Genomic DNA, 27,091 nt, shown 5'->3' with positions numbered 1-27,091 from the left:
TAGCATTTATACATAATTTTTAGCTTTGCAAAGTATCAAACAAATACATTTTGTTCTCACAACTCTTTGAAGTAGGTGCTATTATTATTCACATTTTATAGATGAGGAAACAAGCAGACAAATCAAATGATTTACTAAGCTAAGACTAGATTTCAATTTAGTTATTTCTAATTCAGGTTCAACATTATATGCATTACACCCATTCCCCAGCCTAAACAATTCACTTTAACCTTCATTTATCCTACACACATCCATATTTTTTACTACTTGCAAAGATTTTCTTGACTAACTTTTCCTTCATTTTCTTTGGCTGAGATGATAAATTCAGATTTAAAACTTGATGCAATGCAGGACCAGGAGATCATTATATACTTCAACAACAATACTATATGATGATCAATTCTGATGTGTTGGAATCCTTACTAACTGCTAAGTAATTAGAGTTGATCTAATCTTACAAGAAGTTGTTTTGGCCAGAACCTGAAACAAAGTACTAAGTAGAACTAATTAAGACAAGGCTTGTGTTCACACCTTTACTCACTGGAGTCCACAAGTATGCTAGCTTCACAAAGTACACTTTCTACACCTCCCTTAAAGCTCATTGGGCTAGAGAGCACTATGGGAGAAAACCCATAATCCCATTCTCTCAGACGAGGCAGATAAAAGGCCAACGATGAGGGATCTATGGCAGAATACATTTTTTCCTCTTGGCTGGCTGATTGTGCTGGACTCGAGAGGAACGACTCTGGTGCAGAGAACACTTTTGACGGATTTCAGTGGCGCTAGGCCAGAAGCCCTCTCTCCACGGCAAGTTGGTGGCTGGGCTCCCCAGAAGGAGATAAGAGAGACCTTCCATCTCTGTCTTGGTTGGAGGCAGAAGAAAGCAGAGGCAGAGGCTGAAGGACAGAACCTTTGGATTTGGAGACATCCGAAGGGCTCTAAGCCTCTAAACCGGCTGTGCTCTGAGAAGAACAAACTCCAACATTTGAACTCTTAACACTGATGGACCTGGACATCTTCAGCAATGAAATGAACCAAATCAGTTCTAATAGAGTAGTAATGAACTGAACCAGCTACACCCAGTGAAAGAACTCTGGGAGATGACTAAGAACCATTACATTGAATTCCCAATCCCTATGTTTTTGCCCACCTGCATTTTTTGATTTTCTTCACAGGCTAATTGTACAATATTTCAGAGTCCTATTCTTTTTGTACAGCAAAATAAAGGTTTGGACATGTATACTTATTTTGTATTTAATTTATACTTTAATATATTTAACATGTATTGGTCATCCTGCCATCTAGGAGAGGGGGTGGGAGGAAGGAGGGGAAAAATTGGAACAAAAGATTGACAATTGTCAATGCTATAAAATTACCCATGCATATAACTTGTAAATAAAAAGCTATTAAAATTTTAAAAAACCTTGATGCTATGTTCTTCCATGTAAAATTAGTATCAATTCTATGTTCTTATAGCTGTTTTCTTGTCCTGCTTATTTATAAGTTATTTTTCATCTGCTTTTAGACTACCTCTCTGAAACTTCCCTTTGAACGTACCTGTTCTGTCTCCTAGGTAACTCAGTAACAATGTTTTCTCTTGGAGCAATGTGAATGTTTGTTACCTCCCAAATTTATATTTCTAATTTTTGATCTTTTTCTTGAACTCACATTCATATATATATATATATATAACTTTTTATTGATAGAACGCATGCCAGGGTAATTTTTTACAGCATTATCCCTTGCATTCACTTCTGTTCCGATTTTTCCCCTCCCTCCCTCCACCCCTTCCCCCAGATGGTAAGCAGTCCTTTACATGTTGGATGGGTTGCAGTATATCCTAGATACAATATATGTGTGCAGAACCAAACAGTTTTCTTGTTGCACAGGGAGAATTGAATTCAGAAGGTATAAATAACCCGGGAAGAAAAACAAAAATGCAAGCAGTTTATATTCATTTCCCAGTGTTCTTTCTCTGAGTGTAGCTGCTTCTGTCCATCTTTGATCAATTAAGGCTCTCTTTATCGAAGAGATACACTTCCATCAGAATACATCCTCAAACAGTATTGTTGTTGAGGCATATAATGATCTCCTAGTTCTGCTCATTTCACTCAGCATCAGTTCATGTAAGTCTCTCCAGTCCTCTCTGTATTCATCCTTCTGGTCATTCCTTACAGAACAATAATATTCCATAAAGTTCATATACCACAATTTACTCAACCATTCTCCAATTGATGGACATCCTTTCATTTTCCAGCTTCTAGCCACTACAAACAGGGCTGCCACAAACATTTTGGCACATACAGGTCCCTTTCCTTTCTCTTTGGGGTATAAGCCCAGTAGAAACACTGCTGGATCAAAGGGTATGCACAGTTTGGTAATTTTTTGAGCATAGTTGAACTCACATTCCTGTCTATATATCTTATAAATATTTCAAACTCAAGTTGATCAAAAAGGAGCTCATATTTTCTCCAAATCCATCCCTTCTTCAGTCTTCTTTATTTTTATTTCTTTCTATTTATCTATGCCTTTGTCATGGCTTCTACTCTAGTTCAGGCTTTCATTTCTTCTTACCTCAACTAGTATAACAGGAAGTATAGTACAAAGAGCATCAGGTCTCGAGTCAGGAAGATTCATCTTTGTGAGTTCAAATCCATCTTCAGATACTTATTAGCTATGTGGTTCTGGACAAGTCACTTCATTCTAGTTACCTCAGTTTCCTTATCTATAAAATGAGCTGGATAAAGAAATGGCAAACCACTCCAGTATCTTTGTCAAGAACCCCCCAAATAAGGTTATGGATAATCTGACACAATAATCTGACGCAACTGAACAATGATTGAACAATGATAAAAACAACATTATTATAATTGTCTCCTAATTACTCTGTCCTCTCTCCAATCTACTCTCCACAGGCACTAAACTAATAATTATATATATAATATTTCTTCATTGCTATCATTGATTCAATTATTATATATATAAATGTAACAATTATAATATAGTTAAACATTTGTTCATAATAAATATAACAAATATTTAACATTTATTGATTTACAAAAACATTTATAATTATAGTATTTGTGAAAGAGATTTGACATATACCTATTCAAAAATCTTCAATGACTCCCAATTCTCAGCCTAACAATATTATTATATTTCTCAGCCTAACATCCCATTTACCTTTTTGGTCTTGTTTCATGTTCTATTCATATATTATTATAGTCATGTTGACTTATTAGTTATTTGCCTAATAGAATATTCTGTCTCTTACCCTTAAGCTTTTAATTAACTGATTTGCAAGTTCATAATCCTCTTCATCTTCCCCTTCACCTTATAAAATCCCTAAGTGTCTTCAAAACTCAGGTGACTTGCAGCTTCCAGCATAAGCTCTTTATTAATTCCCCCCTACCAATTATTATCAACTTCTCTTTTAGTCATCATGAGAGATATCTTGACATAGTGGATAAAGTACTAGATATGAAGTTAGGGAGACCCAGGTTCAAATCCAACTTCAGATACTTTTTAGCCATGATCCTAGATAAGTCTTGGTCTTAATTCCTCATTTATTAAAAAACAAACAAACAAACAAAAAAACCACATGATTCTCTATGACCTCTAAAACTTTTCTGGCTCTTAAGCTATAATCTTATGATCTCTTTGAAAATCTTTTTGTATATTCTTTGCATCTACTTACTCATCCTCCACAGTAGAATGTAAGATCTTTGAATTTTTGTCTTTGTATACCCAGTATTTGTACACTGCTGTATATTTGAGACACATAATAAATGTAAATTGAATTGAATTCAACTGATGATGCATAACTGGGAGTTAGATAATATAATTTTCAAAAATTAAAAGTATAGGTCACTCAAATGATAATGGAGAAGCAGATGATGGCAGGGTGAGTAAAATTTAACATTAAAGGAAGCTGAGGCAATTTCCCCAAACAAGATAACATTTTACAATAAAGTGAGAATAAAATATATCAGTGGTTGCCTTACTTTCCATCCAAAGACCTTGAGTAAAAGGATAGCTCTCCTTTTATAGGTTTTGGGGAATACAGAACAAAGAATAGAACAGGATAGATGACATCATGGGACTGAGAGCAACATGATTTTGTTACATAGCTGAATCACGGGGAACAGGAACTCATGATTACCTCAACTCCTCTCCCTCCTGTGACCAAGAAGTGCTCATTCTTTGAGTCCACCTTCAAGATAATGTTCTAGACGTCTTTAGATAGCAAACTAAGCATCCTGAAGGATAGCTTTGTGGTGTAAAAATATTATGTCCAACTCCTTTTGGCAATCCAGATTCCTCCAATATTGGGAGAAATTCTTGAGGTGATTAGCAAGAGAACTGGATTTTTAAACTAAGCCATTACAGAGCAGCTGAATTCTGAATTAAGGCAAAGAATCATGACATAGCCAGTTACCAAACAAAATCCATTAACTATAAATAGGATAGATAAGAAAAGGATACAGGATCAATTATAATCTCAGTGAGCATGGGTAGGCTGAACGCTGTATATTAAGACTTGCACAAAGAAAAATTGTAAGAAAGATATCATTAGAGCAATGTATGGCTGAAAAAAGGAGCTAGGCTACCTATAAAATGTAAGATCACTAATGGATTGACCATGTGCTTCAATGATATATATGTATATTAGTGAAACTAAAGAAAGTTCCTTGACATACTGGATAGACCCCATGAGAAGAATTTATGCGAACACCTGGACAATAACCTCATGAGATAAGGAAGTACAGATGGCTAGAAATCTACATAATTTGTTGTAGTATCCATATCATGGACATAAATATCCATAGAAATATTAAAGTGATTGATTTTACTTGCTTTGTTTCAAATGGTATAAAAGATAGAACCATGACCTAGAGTAGGAAGACTTGAGTTCAAATTCACCATTAAACTCTTACTAATTAGGTGACTGTAATCTCTGTCTACCTTAGTATCCTCATTTGAACAATAGGATTAATAACATGTACCTTCCAGAGTTGTTATGAGGATAAAACTAGGTAATATCTGTAACATATGATTTACAAATTTTAATTCTATTTCTCTCTCTCAATAATAATTTGATCATCATTATATTATTTTGTATTTTTAAAAGTTGAGAAAAAATTGTTGAAATATCACTGATATCACATGGAAAGCAGGGTGGTACAACTGAAGATACAGATGTCAAATCTTTGGCAACCTCCATTATCTAGATCACAGCCAATCTGGATGAAAGTGCTTAAAATTGCTGTCACAAAGTTCAGGCACTAAATCCAGAACTTGCTTCCCAGGAGGAAATTTCCAGTCTTTTTCTAGTCCATGCATAGATCTTAGAATTGAAAAAGACTTTAGGGATTATCTATTATAACCCACATTCTGCTCTTATTCTTTTTATAGATTAAGAAAATGAAGCTGAGTGGATAGGCAAATTTACCAACATTGTATAGATAATGAATAGCAGAGCTGGGATTCAGAATTCAGGTTCTATGACTTCTAATTCAGACCTCTTTCTTCTAAGCCACATTGCCTATTAAATTAGTCGTCTTACTTTAGAAACAGTTTTTTTTTTTTTTACAAGTTTTATGGTCAGGTTTCCTATATAATAAAATTCAACAGAATTGAAGGACCATAGAGTCATAGAATTTTAGACTTAGAAAAGATGTAACTAAGTGTAACTCATACCTCAAAAGGAATTCTCATGATAATAATATAGTTGACCAGTGATCATACAGAATTTGCTGTGTGACATTGAATGGGAAAATTCTATTTTCCCTTAAATAGTTTAAACAGTTCTCTTACAACCTGGTGTCCCAGTGACCACCTTCCTCCATCCTTTCTGTCACTCCCTCTTTCTGTAGTTTGTTCTTTTCTTGTATCTTTTCTCTGTCTTTCTTTCAATCTTTGTCTCTCTATCTCTATCTATTTCATAGACAAACACAGATAAAGATAGATATGAATGCTGTTTGGGGGTTGTCTAGTGCTTAATGCATCAGTATAGACATGACCACTGATGGAGATTAAGCTATAGGCATTGTCAATGCAAATAGATCTTCTAGTAAAGATGTACAGTATTGGAAAACTCCTTCATCATAGAAGAATAATCTAGTGTAGGTCATTTCTAAGTATCCAGGATTGGGAAGTAGATATGTATTCTTTTCCAGACTTCTTATAGTGTCTTTGGATAAAGTGATAAATGGAATTTTCAGCACAGGTATTTAAAATTAGAGATTGGCCGACATTTATTTTCCATGAGGAGGAAATCACACAAACACAGCCATACAGTCACACACAAATACAATTTTTTATCAAGGTAAGTTAAACTAACAAGCATTTATTAAGCACTTATATGCCAGGCACTATGTTTGTCAGAGAAGTAGGTTGATTTCCTTTCTGATAATACAAAGTTTTATACACAAGACTTAGTGAATTGGTTAGAGCTTAAGGCTCCATTCAAAATTAATTTAATACAGAACCTAAAGTTATTGTGATTTTATTCTATTGGGGTGTTTTAAAAAAATACATGTTAAGTGCATAGTTCAGCCCTGGCATATATAAACTATACCACATTGAAAAGGTTTTTAAAAGTATTAAATAAGTAAATCACCCCTGAGACATTTTTACTAGTTAACTATAAATTAGAGAAAGACCATAGCTCACTCTGGTATGTTGACAATTTGATTCTGAATATTTAATAAGCAGCTGATTTTCTCAATTATAAATAAGATTTCTGAACCATTAAAGAGTCAGTGAGCTATAGTTGAAGAGAATAATATATTTGAGACAACATCTGTGTCAAAATCTTGACTCTGCCCTTTACTATCTCTGTGCTTACTTTTCTCAACTTCAGTTTCTTCATCTTCAAACTGAGAACTAAGGTCAACAACTGTCATTAAAGAAGATAGATATATGGATTGTATCAGAGGAGATTGAACTAAATTACCTGTAAGGTTCCATTTAACTCCAAGTTCTATAATCTCTAAGTTTTCCTATATCTCTAAAACCATATGTGCTATTGAGAAAATATTCTGGAGCTTGCTGAACAAAGAAGCCTGTTTTGCTTCTTTCTCCTGGGACTATTAAGCTCTACAGTAAGAATTGACCTTAGAAACACAAAAACACTATTTTCATTATACAGATTTGGAGATTGTACATATGCCACTGTTCCATTTTACTTGAGGGGAGGTGATTAATTGATTTTTCAAGGTTAATAATTGTCATCAAAAGAGATAGAGAAGTTTGTACACTTTGAACTGGAAACAGGATGACAGTGGAATGAGGACTGAATTTGGAGGCAGAGGATATGGATTCAATTTCTGCTTCATATCTGTAGGCCTTCAGTTTCTTCAAATTTAAAATGAGAATTTGGATTAGATAACTTTTAACTTGCTTTTCTTGTTAGAGAAAGCTTAGAGACTGCTTTCTCTAACATGTTTGTTCATTGCATTATGTATTTGTATGTGGTTGTTTGTGGGTAAATTCAGAAGACCTAGATAGTAAAGCATATAAGAGAGAAAAGCAAATTTTTCATACTGTAATATGAGAGATGAGAGTGAGGAAGGAAAAAAAGTGGAGGTGGGAGGGAAGAGGAAAAAGGATGGAGGAAGAGAGAGGGGAGAGAGAGAGACAGAGAGAGACAGAGACAGAGACAGAAACATACAGAGAGGAGAGACAGAGAAGCAGAGGGAGAGAAAGAGAGAGAGAAAGAAAGAGAGATATAGAGACAGAGAGAGACAGAGACACAGATAGAGAGAGAGAGAGACACAGAGAGAGACACACACATAATGAGACAGAGACAGAGACAGAGGATGAAAGAATCATGGCCTGGGTCCCTGAATCAAACATGAAAGACAAAAATGAATTAAATTACATTTTGTAATATTCACAGTGCTTTCAGTGATCACAAACTGATTCTGTATGGTTATAAAACTTGGAACACCACTGTCTCTGAAAAATCAGTTACAGTTTGTCTAAATGATAATTGAGAGAGAATTGGTAGTACCAAGCAAGCTGCATTATTTCCAATAATGAACTTCTATGATAAAAAGGACATCACAGAGAAACTTTATGCATGGAAGATGTGGAAAGGGCTAGTCATATATTAAGAATGAGGGATAACAGATACACTGACAGAATGCTGTACTCATTCTCTATATTAAATGTAGAGAAGAAATTGAAAAATGTCTCCAGCATGTAGGGGAGATCTTTTACACATGACCCTCTAATTCCTTTGCTCTTTGTCTATTCCCCAGGATTGGAATGCTTTCTCTCATTTTTTTCAAGACTCAGCTCAAAGCTCATCTCCTGAGGTAAGATTCCCCTAGTGCTAGTAACCATCTCTCAGAGATTACTTTCCATTTACATTGTATATATTTTAAAAAATGTATGTTGCCTCCCCATTAGAATATGAACTTCTTGAGATCAAGGACTGGATTTTTTTTTTTTTCTGTATCTCTAACACTAGCACAATGATTGGTACACTATAGGTGCTTAATAAATGCTTATCAATTGATTTATTCCATAAAGTATTAATGAGTACAAATACTAGCATTAACAGAAAGGAAACAACATGAGCTGTGAATGGTGTCATTGGAGGGTATATTCTTATCAATGAGCTCCCACAACCTCTAAATAATAGAAGCACACATTACAACAATGGAATCATCAGCTATCTGGACAATAGGTATTTTTTATTCTCTTAGTTTTTTTCTGCTTAGAGAGTTAATTTCATTTCTTTTGGATAACAACCATAATAATACATCTAAGTTATTGAATTTCTACAGCCTGTAATGGTTCAATGTCATCTTGAAAGGACCTTTCTTTTAGAGTGCTCTGAGATCTCTGCTTGGCTCTGTGGTATTTAACATGCTTCAAAGAAACTAGAATAAAAGACACAGCTAAAAGGCATATTCCATTTAAAGATGATACAAAGCTAAGAAGGGTAACACATTAACTAACGAGCTTGGGATTCTCACTTTCCACATGTTAGCATTTCTTACTTCCATCAAAATTTAGCCTTTAGGGCTGTCTTCTACAAAAGGTTTTTCTTGATCTTTCCCAGGTATTACTGCTCTCCTTCTAAAGTTTCTTCCTATTTATTTCCCCCATATATCACATTTATTTATTTATTTGTGCAGATGTAGTTTCACTCAGTAGAATATAAGCCTTTTTTTGGAGCAGAATTATTTAATTTCTATCTTAATAAATACTTATTAGTGCTTAATAAATATTTATTTAATTTAATTGGATCTCAACAGATTAGAAAGAAGGAAATAGATAGACAATCATTTATTAAGTGTCTACCATGTGCCAAACACTGGGTTAAGAACTTCACGAATATTATCTTATTTTATCCTCACAACCACTCTGGGAAATAGGTGCTATTATTCTCATTTTCCATGTGAGGCCATCAAGACAATCAGAAATTGAGTAATTTGTCCAGGGCTGCACAGTTAATAAGACTCTGAGGTCATATGTGAACTCAGATCTTCCTGATTCTGGCTAAGGGTTCTATTATCTGCATTACCTAGATGACTTTGATTTTAGCAATGGGAAAAAAAATCCAAGATTGACATTAAAGAGTTAAATACAAAGGTTCCCACAGATTCAAAAGTCAACTTCATATATAGAGGATGGGATAGCTGTGGCTAGTTCCAATGGGGAGGAAATTTGTGTCTCATTTGACCATAAGTTTGTATGATCTTATAGTGAGACATGCTTGTTGAAAAAAAAACAGTCAATAATAATGTTTGTATTGTCATGTGTGATAAGTGTATTGTTTTACTGCAGTATGTTTTTAAATTTTTATTCTTTTAAATTTAAATTTAAAAAATTAAAGTGGAGACTTTTTTTTTTAGAAGGGAACAGCAAGGTATACATTCAGAAGTGAATATGTTAAAAAAAAAAAAAAGAGAGAGCAGGTATCACTATAGGGAAAATTTATTTGATCTCAGGCTGTACTAAAAGACATTCGAGGTCCAGGACAAAGTGGTTTTTAGGTTCATCTATATTGTTCCCTGGTAAAGCCACATTTAGATTAATATTTTCCATTTTTGGCTACTACATGGAAAGCATCCTGGTCAACCATGATGGTAATCAGTTTCATGATTATCAAATTTGAAGATTAAGAGAAACTTTGTGGGGCGTTTCCAGGAGTAAAGTCATTTAATATCCAATTTTAACTTTTGAAAAGATGTCATATAAAAAAAGGCAGAAGTAGGAATTGTTTGGAAGCCTCAGAAGTCCAGATTAAGATCTGATTATAATGACTTCTTTTTAACAATGTGAGCTATCTAAAATGGAATGGGTTGCTTCTAGTGATATTCTGGCAGGTGTTTAACAATCAGTTTTCTAAAAATGCATGCAACATTAAGTTTAATCTGAATTATCATTTTTACCATCATTTCCTTAATAAAAAAATCTACCTCTGATTCATAACATTTGCTGATTTGTGGGGTGTAAATACTCATGTTGAAAATTTAATAATTATTTCTTCTAAACCTGGTACAAATTGGCTCTAGAATACTTCTGGTTGATTTCCAAGAAAGAGCGTGAACTTTCAGTAGGTCTTTAAGTAAAAACTGAATAAGCATCTTTGGGATATATCTTAAAATGGATTGTTGTTACTCAAGGATGAACTGGACTGATTATAATACCTTCCAACTCTGAGATTCTTTGTTTCTATAGATTGAGTTTTCTAAACCTTCATTCTATGAGCTCAATGTTTTCTTCAACCAGGAACATCAAGATAGTTTTGCTATATGTCAATAGTCCCTCTTCCATTTGGACCCCACAGAAGACTTTCTTTTGTGCTAGTAATGAAAAACTTTAACAAGTGTATGTGACTCTGTTTTATGCCTTATGTGACATAATCTGTGTCTCTGAACAATTATCTTATATTGTGTTGATATAATAAAAAGAATAGTACTACCAAGGGTAATTTATAAATTTAATTCTATACCAAACTACCAATGTTATTCTTTAAAGATCTTGATAGATTGATATACAAAATTAATAATTAAATTAATTTGCTAGAATAAAAATTCTAAAATGTCAAAGGAAATATTGGCGAAAAGGAAGGAAAGGAGAATGGCACTTTCAAATTCAAATTATATTATAAAGCAGCAATTACTAAACCCATTTGGTACTAATTAAAAAAGGTAGAAAAGCAAATCAATGGAATAGACTATCAAGGGAAAATCAGAAACAATGGAACTCAATAACATAGTGTTCAATAAATTCCAGAATATAAATTGCTTAGGAAAGAAATATCTATTTGATAAGAAACATTGGGAAAACTGGAAAACAGTCTGTCAGAAATGAGGCTTAGATGAACATCATACATGATTTTCTATAGTAAGTTCAAAATGGATACATGACCTAAATATTAAAATCATACCATTAAAAAAAGAAAAGTTAATAATACATCTTTCACAGCCATGAGTAGAAGATGATTTCTTAACAAAGCAAGGTAATCAGATAATTACCAAAAGAGATAATTTTGATGCCATGAAATTAAAATATTAAATAAAACAAAAATATCTAGGATTAGAAAGGAGGCATTTGATTGAGAAAAAACTATCATTTCAAGCACCCATAGTATGGGTTTGATGCCTAAAATATATAGACAATTAGCAGAAATATATAAGACCAAACTTCATAAAAATAGTAGTCAAAGGATATGACCAAACAGTTCTAAAAAGAAAAAAAAAAACAACTATTAACAATATATGGAAAAATGCTCCAAATCATGCATAAGAAAAATGAAAATCAGAACAACCATAAGACTTCATCTCACATAAATATTATTGCAAAGGTGATATAAGGTGGGAATAGTTAATGTTGGAAGGATTTTGGAAAGACAGGCATACCAATATATTTTCCTCAGAGTTGCAAATTGTTATAATGATCATGGAAAATAAGTGAGAATTTTATAAAATGAGTAAACTATCCATTCACTTTGACCTACTTTCCACTGATAGACATATATAAGAAGTCAATGATGAAAACAAAAAGGTTTATTATTGAAAAATATTAATAACAGTTCATTTTATGTTATATAAAAAATGATGCTCATTTATTGGGGAATGACTAAATAAATTTTAAGTGAATGAAATGGATTATATTGTCCTGTTATAAAGAAATTTAATATTCACTGATTCAAAGTGAATGAGCAGAATTAGAAAAATGATATAACAAGTGACTACAACAATGTAAATAGAATAATAACCACAAAACAAACAAAACTGAATATTGTGAAAGTATAAGAAAAATAAAAATTGCCCCAAAGATATCAGAAAAAAATCTCTTGTTCTTTTAAGAGCTGGGGAGAACATCCACTGTTGTAGAACATTTAACATCATCATCACCATCATGAAATTGAACCATAAGGAGGTAATGACTTGCTCTGGGTAACACAGAAAGTAATTGTCTGCGGTTCAATATATCAATTTTTTTCAACGTATTGAATCGGTATTGAACTTCTTTTCCTCTTCTTAAGAATAAACAAATAAAAAATTATTATAAAAGATCCTCTAGGATCCTCTAGGAAAGGGAAGAAGGATAATACTGGAGGATAAAGTATTCATTGTAAAAGAAAAAATAACAATAAAAATTTATTAGGAAACAAATGTGCCTTTGCCTTTGTTTTTGTAGGACTTGAGGTAATAAATGAATGAATAAGAAAGAGGTATGAATTTTCCTAAATGCAATACAGCCTGCTGTACTTTAGTATAAATTCATCTCTCTATATCATCTGTTCCAGTGTTCATATTGATGGACAAGCTTTATAGACAAGTATCGTAGTAGTAAAATAAACTCATCTTCATTATAAAATATATTTCAGTGTCAAAACATGTTAGATTGTGAATATACAAAAACTTAACAAACTGGCATTTAATTTATAAATCAAATCATTTAATTTTGGAAACCTAAACATTCAGTAATCTTCAGAGTTTCCTTGTGTTAGAGAATAGAATGTCATAAATGAATAAGTGAATGAATAGATGAAAATAATATGACTAATATGGAATTAGATTTTGCATGGCTGCACATGTATAACCTATGTCAAGTTACTTATTTTCTCAATGAAGTAAGAACAAGGAAAAGGAGGGAGATAATTTGCAACTCAGCTTTGAGAAATTAATGTTAAAATATTTTTACATGTAATTTGGGAAAAAATAAAATATTAACTTAGAAAAGGGAAAAAAGTATAGAGTATAAAAAAATTAAGTGAATAAATGAACATCAATAGCCTACAACATACATGTTATATATTTATATATGCATATATGCAGAAACACGTGTACATATGTATATGTAAAGGTATATGCATATAAATATATGTACACACATAAATACATATAAATGTATATATGTATTTGGGGGTCAGAATATCATTTATGATGTCACTGATTCTCTTCAAGAATGAAGAATGAACAACAACTTGAATATCCTAAAAAAGATGATTGGAAGCAGTAAGATATTAAATGAGTTGCCTAGCTAGTATTTATCAGAAGGAGGAATTTAACTCAGATATTCTTAGTCCCAGGCATGCCATATTGTTGGAAATTATTTACTAATATGGAGATATTTCAGTTTGAGATAATGAGAGTCAGTGGACTTAATACTTAGAAAATTATGATTATAATTTTTTCTTCTACTGAATGGCTTGTAGATGTAACTTTCATATACTTCACTTTCTTCATTTGCTAAAATGAGATGTTGTTCAACTTGAAGATTCCATTCAAAATATTTGGTTCAGTACAGTAGTCAACATTTCAAGGATCTATGATTTTTATCATCATTGATACTCTTTCAACCAATCAGGATCACAATTTCTTAGTTGTTTCAGAGTTTCTAAGGCTGAACAAGCCTTCTGATCATGAATCCTTTTAAATTAGCTAATCTGATTCTCAGAGGATACATAAAGTTCATTAGCAGCTCCATACTTGAAATTTATTTGATCCTGCTAGAATGTATACTGCATTGATTTAATCTTTAAGAACCAATGGTTAGATTTATGTCAATTATACATGAGTAGAAATTCCATAAAAATTAATATAAAAATATTGACTTTCAAATGAAGAAAGAAAGAAAGAAAGGAAGGAAGAAAGGAAGAAAGAAAGAAGGAAGGAAGGAGGAAGGAAGAAGAAAGGAGGAAGAAAGGAAGGGAGGAAGGAAGGAAGAAAGGAAGGAGGAAGAAGGAGGAAGAAAAGAAGGGAGGAAAGAAGGAAAAAAGAAAGGAGGAAGGAGAAAGGAAGGAGGAAGGAAGGGAGGGAGGAAGGAAGGGGGGAGGAAGGAAGGGAGGGAGGAAGAAAAGAAGGAAGGAAGGAAAGAAGGAAAGTAAGAAGGAAGGAAGGAAGAAAGGAAGGAGGAAGGAAGAAAGGAAGGAAGAAGAAAGGAAGAAAAGAAGGGGAAGGAAGGAAGGAGGAAGAAAGGAAGAAAAGAAGGAAGGAAGGAAGAAAAAAGAAAGAAAGAAAAGAAAGGAAGGAAGGAAGGCAGAAAAAGGAAAGAAAAAGAAAAAGAACATGCAAAATAGATCCTGGGGAGCTATACTTCAATTTATGGAAGACTCTAGAATGCATTATTAAAAAAGATGACTAATGAACATCAAGAAATGTAAATAGTAATCCCAAAGGGCCAAAATAGCTTCATCAAGAAAGGAACAAACAAACTCTCTCATTTCCTTTTTTTGTTAACATCTTTGATTGAATTGCTAATACTCTTTTTCCTTCTGGCCTGGCTCTCAAAATCTTATTGATGGGTTAACTACTTATTAGTTAAAGTTCATAACAACATCAAAACCAAGTGACATTTACATGGGGCACAGTGCTTTATAATTAAGATCTCATTTGATCCTCATGCTCTTCTGGGAATTAGACATTATTATTATCGTCATTTTACATACAGATGAAGGATCTGAGGCAAATGAAAATTAAGTGACCTGCCTAGAATTATACAATTAGTAAATATCTGGAACCAGATTTTAATTTAGCTCTTCCAGATATGAATTCAGAGCTTCCAGATTTGAATTCAGACTTTTCTGACTCCACATGTGATACTCTATATACTGTGCCATCTAATTGACCTCATAAAATAACTTTTCCAATCTATCCCTACTTCACTTGGCTGTTACTTTCTACTATTTTCATGTTATCACTGTAGCATTCTAAGTCACCTGTCCTTTATTGCAGAAATCCTAAAGAAATTAACATTATCTTTCTTGGATGAGATCTAGCAGTCATTTGTTTTTAGGTTGCACTCGGTAACTCTGGCTATTCCTTGTCCAATACAATATTTTTTGGCTCATCTCTCTTTTATTTTGTTTTTCCCTATGAAAATATGAGCTTCTTAAGGGTAATAGTTTTCACATTTTTGTATTTGTGTTCCTAGTGTTTAGTACAACATTTAGCACATTGTAACAACTTAATATTTTCTCTACAATTCATTCATTTAATTATCTATAGTGTAGAGAATTGCTATCTATAAGCATGAGGTGTGGTGGAGGTAGGATTTAAGTAGCTAAGCAGTATTTTTTTTTCTGAAAAAAGATGAAGGATTTAAAGGAAAAAAAATTCAATATGAATCAATAGAATAATACATCAGGCAAGAAAGCTAACATAAACTCTGACTGCATTAGGAAAATCATGAATTCTAGAACTAGCAAGGCATTAGGACTGCTATACTAAATCTTCATCAAATTACACCTCAGGTTTTGTGTTCAGTTCCAACACATTTCAGGAAATATATTGATAAACTGGTGATCATGCAGCACATGACAAATATAGTGGGAGGTCTCAGAATCACATCATACAGAGAGCAGTTGAAAGAACTTCCAGTTATTTGATTGAAAAAGAGATGACTTAAGAGGAAATAGGATCAGATCATTGCCTTAAATTATTTTAGTGACTGTCACATGAAAGACAGATTATGTTTGTTCTGTTTGGTCTCTGGGGTCAAACAGAAGAGTAATGGTTAGATGATACAAAGACAGAAATTTGTGCTTTTGGAAAGAAACAATTTCTTAACAATCATAGGTGTTCCAATTGTTATCTACTTTTCACAAAATCCTCATATTTGACTCCAAGAAGCTGCAGCCTGCACAATGGCAGTAAAGCCATTTCTGCAGATGAGCTAAACTGGATTGGGAGTAATCAGCACTCTTCAAAACTATCTGTGAGTTAGGGGATGTGAAGTATATGATGACTTCCTTTGGTGGAATGGGTAGTTGAAAACAATTCGTTCCAACAGCCATGAAGGCAGCTGAAGCAGATGCTATGGATTTCTCTTGAAAGGCCAAGATCATCTACTGCATCTCATGTCATTGCCAATTGTCTTTATTTTTGTCTTGGATTTTAATGTTTCGGGAAGAGAGGGGGAAGTTGGTGAATTTGTGCAATTTCCTCACTTAAATCCAATTCATAAGCAAGTCAAGATATCATGATGTCATTTGAGTCCTCTTCAAAACAAAGGGTGAACAAAAATATTCATTTCTAATAATGGAGATCTTTATAGAAAAACTATATACTCAGATATCAGGGATCATAAAATCATAGATTGAGAGTTGAAAAGGATCTTAGATATCATCCCAGTCTAACACCCCTCATCGCATAGATAAGGAACTTGAAGCCAAGAAGAGTTCAGTAACTTGTCCATGTTCACAAGTTGTCAGAGCTAATATGTTGCCAAGAGAAATCTCTGAAATCATCTGATTCTATAAATTTATGAAGGCCTAAGGTAGGCAGAAGCTTTTGAGGACATCTAATTATGAAGGGTTGTGATAAGAATTAAGACAGAAAGAACAAAAAGGAAAAGAGGAAGACATTTCTTTTTTAAAACTTTTAAATAGTATTTTATTTTTCTAAATACATGTGAAGATAATTTTCAATATTCACCTTTGCAAAACCTTGTGTTTCACATTTTTCACCTTCTCTCCACTCCTTCACTCCCTTCACAGTAGCAATTCAATATAAGTTAAACGTGCAATTCTTCTAAATGGATTTCCAAATTCATCATGCTGCATAAGAAAATAAGATAAAAAAGGGGGAAATGGGTGAGAAAAAACCAAATAACAACAACAAAGTTGAAAATACTGTTTTGATTTAGATTTCGTCTCCATAGTTCTCTAGATATACAGATGGCTCTTTCCATCACAAATCTATTAGAAATGCCTTTAATCACCTCATTGTTGAAAAGTTAAGTCCATCACAATTGATCATCACACAATCTTGTTGCTGTGTACAATGTTCCCTTGGTTCTGCTCACTTCACCTAGTATCAGATCATTTATGACTTTTCAGGCTTTTCTGAAATTAGCCTGCTTATCATTTCTTATAGAACATTACAGAAAGACATTTCACATTAAAACCAGGGATGTAACTTCATTTGGGATGTTCATTTGTCAATGTGATAATATATAGTAGGGCTTCTCCTGGTGAGGAAACATATAAGGAAAAAAAGGTGGAAATTATATTTTAAAAAAAGAATAAATGGGTCTGGAAGGGTGTTCTGAGGTAGATTTTTTTTTACTTTTTATTCTTTTACTTAAGAAGCATTATAAAGATTATGCTCCTTTTGAGAAACATGTGATCATTTCTAGAACATATATTATAACAATTTAATTAATTTTTAATAAATAATTTTGCTTCAGGTAGATTCTGAAAACAGACACTCAAGATAACACTTTGTACTTTCTGGTAGACCCATTGTATACTTCCATTTGGAGATTTACATGTTTTTTTTCCCCACTTATTTAAAAACAAACCAAGCCTCTTGTGATTCAGGAACACATGGATATTGCATTGTAGTCAAAGACCTTCATCCTAGAGGAGCAGTGTGTTTATTGGCTCCATCTGGATTGACTCTATCTTGTCTCTGTTTCTGACAGGCAAAGTGCTAAGAAGGTGTATGAGTCTGAATAGATGATATCATATTGTCCCAGCTGTGGAGTCCTATTTTACAGATGTTCATTGTTTTCTTAAATGAGAAAATTAAAGTCAGAGCCAGGCAGAAAGTGTGTGGGCTGAAAAACAGTTTTTAACTCCAGGGACAAAACCCAACATTTTGTAATCTAAGCTAATTGAATGTAGAATTGTAGACATTGTCCTGGACCCTAAGTGAACACTGATGTCATTCTGTTGGAAAATAGGTGACATATAACAAAATAAGTCCTTCTTTAAAAAATGCTGTGTTAAGAAGTAAAAATGAGAATTAGAAGACATTCTTAGAAGTGAAGACCATATATTTTATAATGGCCAAGGTGTTTAAATCATTGTTCTCACAATTAAAAATAATAATTCAAGTTTCCAAACATACAGGTATATGATGACAAGGGGCTTCAGTCATCATATATTCTAATCCTTACTTGGTTCTTAAATCCTTGCAATATTCTAGCAACAAGTCACCCAATCTCTTCTTCAAAATTAACTCTAGGGGCAGCTAGGTGGCACAAAGCATCAGTTTAAGATTCATGAGAACTTGAGTTCAAATCTAGTCTCAGACACTTGACTGTTACTAGCTGTGTGACTCTGGGCAAGTCACCTAACCCCGATTACCTTATAAGGGAAAAAAAAAAACTATAGTGAATTTACTACTTATTGAGGTAGCCTGTTTTCTTCTTTTGGACAGCTTTTCTTGTAAGAAAAACTTGTAACAAAACTGGAAAGGCTTACATGAAATGATGCTGAATGAAGTGAGCAGGACAAGGAAAACATTGTACACTGATAACAACTATGATAAAAATTAGCTCTTCTAAACTATGCAATGATTTAAGATAAATCCAATAGACTTGAGATGGAAAAGGCCATTCATATCCAGAGAAAGAACTAAGGAAACTGAATGTGGATTGAAACATATTATTTTCACTTAAAAAATTCACTTAAAATTAATATGGGAAATGATTGTGCATGTAAAAATTAAATCAGATTGCTTGCTGTCTTGGAAAAGGGAGAGGGAAGGGAGGAAAGGAGAAAAAAAATTGGCTCTCAAAATCTTACAAAAATGACTATTGAAAACTATCTTTACATGTAATTGGAAAAATGAAATACTATGAAGAGATTTTCTTCTAACATGATTCACAAAGCAATGAATATTAAACATAAATAACTTAACTAAAATAATTTTTAAAAGATTAAAAAGATTGAATACAAGGGGAAAAAGAAAAAAATATGGATTTAAAGTTGGAGAGACTTCAAAGATATCTAATCAACACATTCATTTTATACATGAGAAAACTGAGACTTCACGGGGTTAAGTGACCTGCCCAATATTTAAATAAGTAGTAAATAGAGAGACAGGATTTGAAGCAGTAGAATATAAACTAATAGAGGATATGAATGGATTTTCATTTTGCTTGTGTACCACTACTACTTCAGCACTTATGACTTACCCATAATAAATTTTTAGAGTCAAGTTCAAATATAACTAAGACACTTACTAGTTAGATGATTCTAAGCAAGTCACTTTATCTGTTTATTTTAGTTTCCTCAAACATCAAATAGAGAAAGATAATAAGAGCACCTATTTTATAGAGTTATGGTGAGCGTCAAATGGAGAACTGCATGGAAGGCACTTGGCACAATGCCTGGCCCATAGTAAGCATTATATAAATGATTATATCCCTCCTTTAATAAATATTTGTTTGATGAGAGGAAGTGTTCTTTATGTTAAGGCAAACTCCATTTTCAGTTTTTGTGCATTTGTCCTAATTCTATGCATGGTGATAAGAGGAATAAACCTAATCCTTCCTCATTTAACGTTTCTATAGGAGGAAGGTGAGCACCACATAAAGACAAAGCACTTATTTATCCCAGTAGCCATGGCACAGGATTTAAAAGTCATATGATTTAGATCTGAAAGAAACTTTGGAGATCAACTACTTGTCTTCATTTTCAGAGAAGAAAACTGAAGTTCAGAGACATGAAATGATATGATGGCTAAAAAAAAAGGATTAGGCTTATTTTGAATTGATTAGGAAGTCTGAAAAAATCGTTTCAATATCTTGTTAAGTTATGATTGGATGGAATGTCAAAAAGGAGGACAATTCTTCTGCATGGGGATTCAACAATGAATAATGGGGTAGAAAGGAAGGAACCTTGGATAGTTTTAACGGACATAAAATAAATTGCTCCATGAGCAATTGTTTTGTGATCTTTTTTTTTTTTCTATTCTCCTCTTGAATGATTCTCCCTCTTTTGAACTTTTGATTTTTTCTCATTTCTTTTTCTATCTTTCCATGTTTTTCTTTCTTCTACACAAGTACAAAATGTATATTTTTGGAAAAATAAAAAGGACTATGATATATAATCATTGCCAACTCTGAGGATGAGTATCTCACTTGTCAATGAGAACTCAAATACAAGAATAGATCAACAACTCTATTCCTTTTACCTTGACAGTCTCTGTTAAGTAACTCTAGAATATAACCCGAAGCTCAGTCCAATAGATATTGGACTATAAGCTTCAGCTTTAGAGCACCTGAATGAAGGAATGTGAAACATTTCATAAAAAATAATTTTAAGAAGTTGAAGCTTGAAAGTACAAATGAATTATTGAATTGGAAAATCATTAAGTGCTATAAACTAAGTTAAATATAGACACAAATGTACAAATATACAAATATGATTTTGTGCAAATACTAAAGGAAAAAATAGTCTCTGGATTCTAGAAGCTTAGGAGACAATAAATGGAAGTGAATAGTCATCAAAGGAAAGTATTTTATTTTGGAATATTACAGGATAGTGAATGAAGTCTCAGAGAAGAAGTTTGACATAACTTTGACAGGAATAATAGTAATATTGATTCTATTTCTTGTTCCAGAACTGGACAGGAGGAATTCACACAGGAGAAATGTGGCATCTAGGAATCTGAGCAGTACTGAAAAAGTTGATTGCCCTGACCATAGTCTTTGGTTTTGGGGAGAGGGAAGCAAGATGATTGAAGAGAAGATCCTGGAAAATAAATAATAAAACTGACCAACCAGAGGGTCAAAGTGGGCACCTGGTTATCAGGTAATCTGGAGACATCTATGCCCCTTCTTTCTTCTTTTTCTCCTCCATGCAATTATCATTATCATCATCATTATGTGAGGCAATTAGGATTAAGTTAATTTCACATAGCTAGGAAGTGTTGTGTCTGAGGCTGAATTTGAACTCAGTTCCTGATTCCAGAGCTGGTGCTCTATCTATTATTGAATCATCTAGCTGCCTCTCCATGCATTTATCTTAAAGGTTAGTCTTGAGTAGGAAGAATTTCCCCTCCTGACCTGGCAATTTGCTGTGCCTGTGGCTAAAGAAAGAACATAGATAGAGATTATATAATGTTAAATCTCTCTAGACAAAGAATTTAAAAAAAAAAAAAGGATGGACCAGACATTTAAAGAGAATTACAGAGAAAATGAAGAAGATATTGTTTCTCATCTATTCCAACTTTTATATAGCTCAAAGAAAAGTAACTTTCCTCTCTCTGTAGAGATAATCTTGTTTGAAAATCCTCTGATCATAAATAAAAGGCAAGGTATAAAACAGGATGATATTGTGCTTTCTAAAAGCATTCACCACTGAGATGGAGGAGATCCAGCACAGATTCCAAGTTGAAGAGGGATTTCCCATGGATTATGAAGTCCTCCAGATGTTCTTGTTTATGGATGACATTGTTCTATTGTGCTGCTTGCCTTAAGCTCCAAAATTTTGCCAAGTCTCAAGGAAAAATGAGAACTCAAAAATCTTCTCCCCACCCCAATCATTCCCACAGGAAAAACCAAGTGTGTGAGTGATGTCTGTTGTCTAGGTTATGACATTCATTTAAACATATAATCTCCAGAGTTTTCTTATCAATGTGTGTGTGTGTGTGTGTGTGTGTATGTGTAAGTGTGTATTCATATGGATAATTAGCTGGTTCAGAAATTAAACAGGAAAAGAGTAGGCTTAATAATCTGAGAATCTTCATAATTTAATGACCATAAACATCCCCAAAGGAAAAAAAAGATTTGCTTTTAAATACTAATATTCTAGTAGTGTTGTATGGTGGAAAAGCATAGTATAGTGCACTATGGTGTCTGAGGAAATAAAAATGATTATTAAATAGTGGACAATGGTAGGCCCCATGATTAGTTTGATTCAATTGAATTTTTTTTTCAAAGAAGAATTTGAATTAAAAATTCATGAGAGATAGTATGGTCAAAAAAGAAAGTGGGACTATTGTAATAGCCTTTGGGTTGGTATCCTTGTCAAGTCATATTCCACTGTAGTCTATCCTCCACTCAGTTTTAAAATTGATCTTTAAACACAGGTCTGATTATGTCACATTTCTACTAAATAAACTTCAGCCTCTGCTTATCATCTTAGGATCAAATGGAAAATCCTCTGTTTGATGTTTAAAGCCCTTCATAATTTGATCTCATTCTATTTTTCCAATCTTCTTATATTTTCATCTTGTCCAAAACATTTTTTCATCTATTGTTCCTGATTCAAGACAATCTCTTGATTCCCAGAGTTTTCATGACCTGTGCCGCTATGAATGGAATTCTCTTTCTTTCCCCCTCCCTCCCTCCCTCTCCTTCTCCTTCCCTTTTTCTCTCTTTCTCTCTCTCTCTCTCTCTCTCTCTCTCTCTCTCTCTCTCTCTCTCTCAATATCTATACCAATATCTACATTTATATTAATTTCTATCTATTAGCCTTCAGGTTTCCCTAACTTCTTTCAACTTTCATCTAAAATTTGACCTTGTACAAGAATCCTTTCCCGAATTCCCCTTAATACTGTTTTCCCTTGGCAGTTTATTTCTGTTTTATCCTCTCTATATCTTATTGTACACATTTGTTTGCATGTTATCTTCCTTATTCGTGATTTTTTGGGGCAGTAATGATTGCTCTTTGCTTTTCTTTGTACACCCTCCACTTCTCAAAATGCCTCACAATGCTTTTGCTTAAGTTCTGCTGAGTGCCTAATCTATAGATGAAAGCAAGAATTTGACAAAGAATGTCAAAGGCATATGAAATATAATAGCACTCCCTTAGAATCCTCATAATATCAAAAGAAAGTGAAGAGGGTTTCCAGAATGTTTTCACTTGAATCACATATAAGTTGCCATTAGCATTGTGGAGAGAAAATTCTAATTGATGAGAATTTGAGTATTTAATGTAATAAATACCTATATTTACATTAAAAATGTAAAAATATTGATAATCTTTATACAATAACCTATTATTAATCACAATAACCTATTGAAAACATTGTTAAATTAGCATTTTATTTTTCTATATTTTAAGAGAAAAATATTATTTTAAACACTGACTTCATCACAGAAGTGAAACAGATCTCTTCAATTTACCAATAATTTCTTAATTTCCAAATCCCTTTCTCAAGACATAACTTTATCTACATTTCAGTAGTGTTTCTTACTATTGACCACTTTTGTAATTCTGGTTGCTCACATCTTTATGGATCTCCATGCTACTGACCTCAGTTGACTCTTCTCTTACATTGCTGGCCTATCCTATTTAGACTCAAATGTTGGTGTTTTTCAGTTCTCTGTCCAGGGCCTTCTCTTTTTTTATATATTCTATTACTTATCAAAAAATGTTTTATTCTATATGTTATTATATATTACATATTGCCTTTTATAGTTTCTATATATTCTATTATTTATTATAGATTGCTTTATTATATTCTGTAGTTTATTTTATATTAATTACTTTAATGCATATTTTGGTCCAGCCAAATTGGTCCTCTTTCTTTGTTTACACAAAAACTTGATTTTATGCTTCTGTGCTTTTGCATAGCTTAACCCACATTCCTGAAATGGGTTCTCTTTTAATTTCTGCTTCTTTTCTGCCAGCTCCTACTTTATTTCAGGCACTACATACATGAGTACTTTCCTGATTCCTCCAGCTACAAGTGTCTTCCTATGGAGTTAATTTGTCCTAGTACATATTTTTGTATGTACTTATATGGACACATGTTGTTTCCCTTAAAAAAACCATATTCTCTGTGAGAGAAGTGAATTTTAATTTTTTATCTTTATATATATTCAGATCTTAACACAATATCTGACACACACACAAAGTGCTTCATAATTGTTTGTTGCTTGAGTACATAACATCTTAGACCAAGAACTAGAAATAACCTGAAATACCATCTAATCCAACACTCTTCCTATTTACTTAATTTTTTTTTAACAGATGAAGACATTGAAGTCCACAGAAATTAAATTAGTTGCCCACGCTGACACTGTTAGAGTTATGGGGATATGGAATATAACTTTACAATTCCTGGAGTAAGTATGAAACAAAGGGGAATACAGTAAGAGCAAAGGAAAGGTCCATGAATGGTTAAAAACATGCTTATTAAATATTTAGTAGATTTTAAACGTTGTGCTAGGCAGTTGGGGTACAATAGATAGGTAGAAACATTCCATACTCTTTCAACTGTTCCTTTCTGATAAGGGAAATGACATCTAGATTTTATCAGTAAACCACTAGACACAAACAAATGTACACAGAATGATATGTGATATGAGTTAGAAAAAGTCAAATCTCATAGAAAATTTTAGAAACATAAATTTTGATTTTAAAGGAAAGTTGATCTTTTTTCAATCTCATTTTCCAGATAAAAAAACTGCAGGCCAGCAGGTGAAATGAAATCCAAAGCCACATAAGGTGTAGCATTTTGGGTATGAATTATAAGTATTTTATTTTATGCTCTTCTGTCCACTGTGTTCCCTATGCTTTGTTGTCTCCATTTTCTATATAATGGTTTTGACAATGAGACTTGAACATAAGATTTTTAAAATTATTTACTCAGATAATTATCTTTGCTATCAAAATGTTTTTATTCTTCACATTCCAAATTAAAGGCAAAATATAGCCTTTTGTGATGTCTTATTCTACACATGTACACTTGAGGCAAATTTTTAGTAATTAAGCAGCAAAAATATGAGTCATTGTGGGACTCTGTGTACAAGGAAGTTCTCACAAATTCTATAGCAGTTTTACTGATAGAGGGATAGCCAGATGGACACCAGATGAGACTCATTTTAACTGTAACATAATGAAATTTAATGTACCTGTTATCAGAAATGCTGTTGCAATTTTTGAAGAGCATCCATCCATATTAAAGGCAGAAGTTCTTGATATAAAACTTCATCCTGGACATTCCTTGTTTTAGGGTAACACATGAGAGAAACTGTCATTACTCTGGAATGAAAAGGGATTTTATACCATTCATGTCCTATGGGATTTTGTTAGAGAATTTAACAGTGAGTAGGTTCTAGGGGATTTCCTTTAAAACTGACATCTGTTTAGTATATCTTTGAAGACCCTAAGACTATTGGCTTTTTATTAGAAGGGGGAAGATTTAAGGGCTCTGATTAAAACAAAACCAAAAAAACTTGTATGGTTTTGAATTTGGTTTGATACACAACCAAAGACCACATTGGCAGTGAGAAATAAAAAAAAAAATGACCGTTTGTATATATTCTAATGGAAAGTATTAAATCCTTTGGTGAAAGTAATAGTACAGGCTTACCATTATTATGACCAGCTAGGGTTCACTGAGCATCCACAGGAACAGATTTCTTTAGGGTACAGGTTTTTTGATGTGATAACTGGCATTTAAAGTTTTTCACAACCTGGCCCCTATCTGTCTTTCTAGCTTTTTTATTCATTCCATGTTCTCTGCATTCCAGTTGTCCTGATCTTTTTTTTTTTTTTGTATGTTTATTACACAATGCCCTCCATCTCTCTCTTTCTTTCTTTCTTTTTTTTTGTGTGTGTGTGCGTCTTTGTTCTTGCTTTTTTTCTATTATACCTAGAATGCTCTCTTTCCTCACTCCCATTTTTTAGATTCCTTTTCTTCTTTTAAAAGTAAACTCAAATACCACCTTCTGCAAAAAGCATTCTATTTTCTTTAGTCTATCCTCCAGCTTCTAGATAATTTCCCCTGAAGATTACTTGCTATCTACTTTGTATGGGTACTCAGGGAGAACTAGCATCTCTAGTGTGAGAACTTACTGTATCCCAGCTCTCACCTGTACAACATACACTCCTTGGTAAAACCATCTTAGCAGAGAAGCTAAATCAGATTAATGCAAACCTGTCAGTGAGATGGGAAGATATCTATCCTAAGCAGGTGAAGATTTCGCCTGAGAATAATTTATTCTAAGGGTTTTAAAGGTGAATGAAACAAGAGCTGTAGGGGGTTTAGAACTTGGTCCTACATTGGAGACACCAGGTTCTTCTTCTGCATCCCAGGCCATTGCTAAATGTCTTTACTATTGTCTTCCCACTGAATTTTGATGACTCTGGAAGACTAACCAAGATCCAATTCATAAGGAAGTCGAGATATTACTCCATGAAACCACTGATCCTTTTCAAAAAGAAAGGACAAACAACATCTTATATGGTGTTTATCCTGCCACAATGTTTGCTTTTCAAGAGTAAAGACTTTTAAAAATTCTCTTTGTAGTGAGTTTGCTTTCTGCATTTATTCTTCCAGTATCAGGCTAACCTTTAAAGTTCTAGGAGATAGCTTGAAGTATTGAGGTATTTTTTGTTATTGCAGTCAGCTGGAGTCCCCATTCTAGATATATACTCTTTACATTAGCACCAGTAACTAGCAATTAATTATCCAATTAATATTAACTGGCTCTTCTAAAGGATAATTGTACCAAAAATACGGCAGTAAGAAAAGTTGAAATATTTTCTCTTCTTTCTTAATAATTCAGAGGCACAAACTCCTGTGTGCTGCCTTGTTGTTGTCCAGGTGAGTGGGCTCAGACTTAGCATGTTTTGGATATCATAGTGGTCCTAACAAGTTTACATCCAAATGTTTCATCACTGCCCAATAAGGCAGTGCTAAAAGTCATTCATTTCTCCTCTGGTAATTGATCCCAGGCTAGCTACAAAACTCATCGTGGAGTCGACTTTTGGAATCTCTCCTGGCTGATTCTCCTGGCCTTTTGAAATTCACAATGTTAGAGGCTCCAACTTCCACTAAAACAAACATGAAGACAGAGAATAAAGCCTCATATTTATGGAACCACAAGTTGACCTCAAATAGGACAGATTTTTTTAAAATAGAAT

Source organism: Antechinus flavipes, chromosome 5 (assembly GCF_016432865.1).
Source record: "Antechinus flavipes isolate AdamAnt ecotype Samford, QLD, Australia chromosome 5, AdamAnt_v2, whole genome shotgun sequence".
Lineage (NCBI taxonomy): Eukaryota > Metazoa > Chordata > Mammalia > Dasyuromorphia > Dasyuridae > Antechinus > Antechinus flavipes.
The sequence above is the reverse complement of the archived record's forward strand: the minus strand, read 5'-3'. Positions refer to the sequence as shown.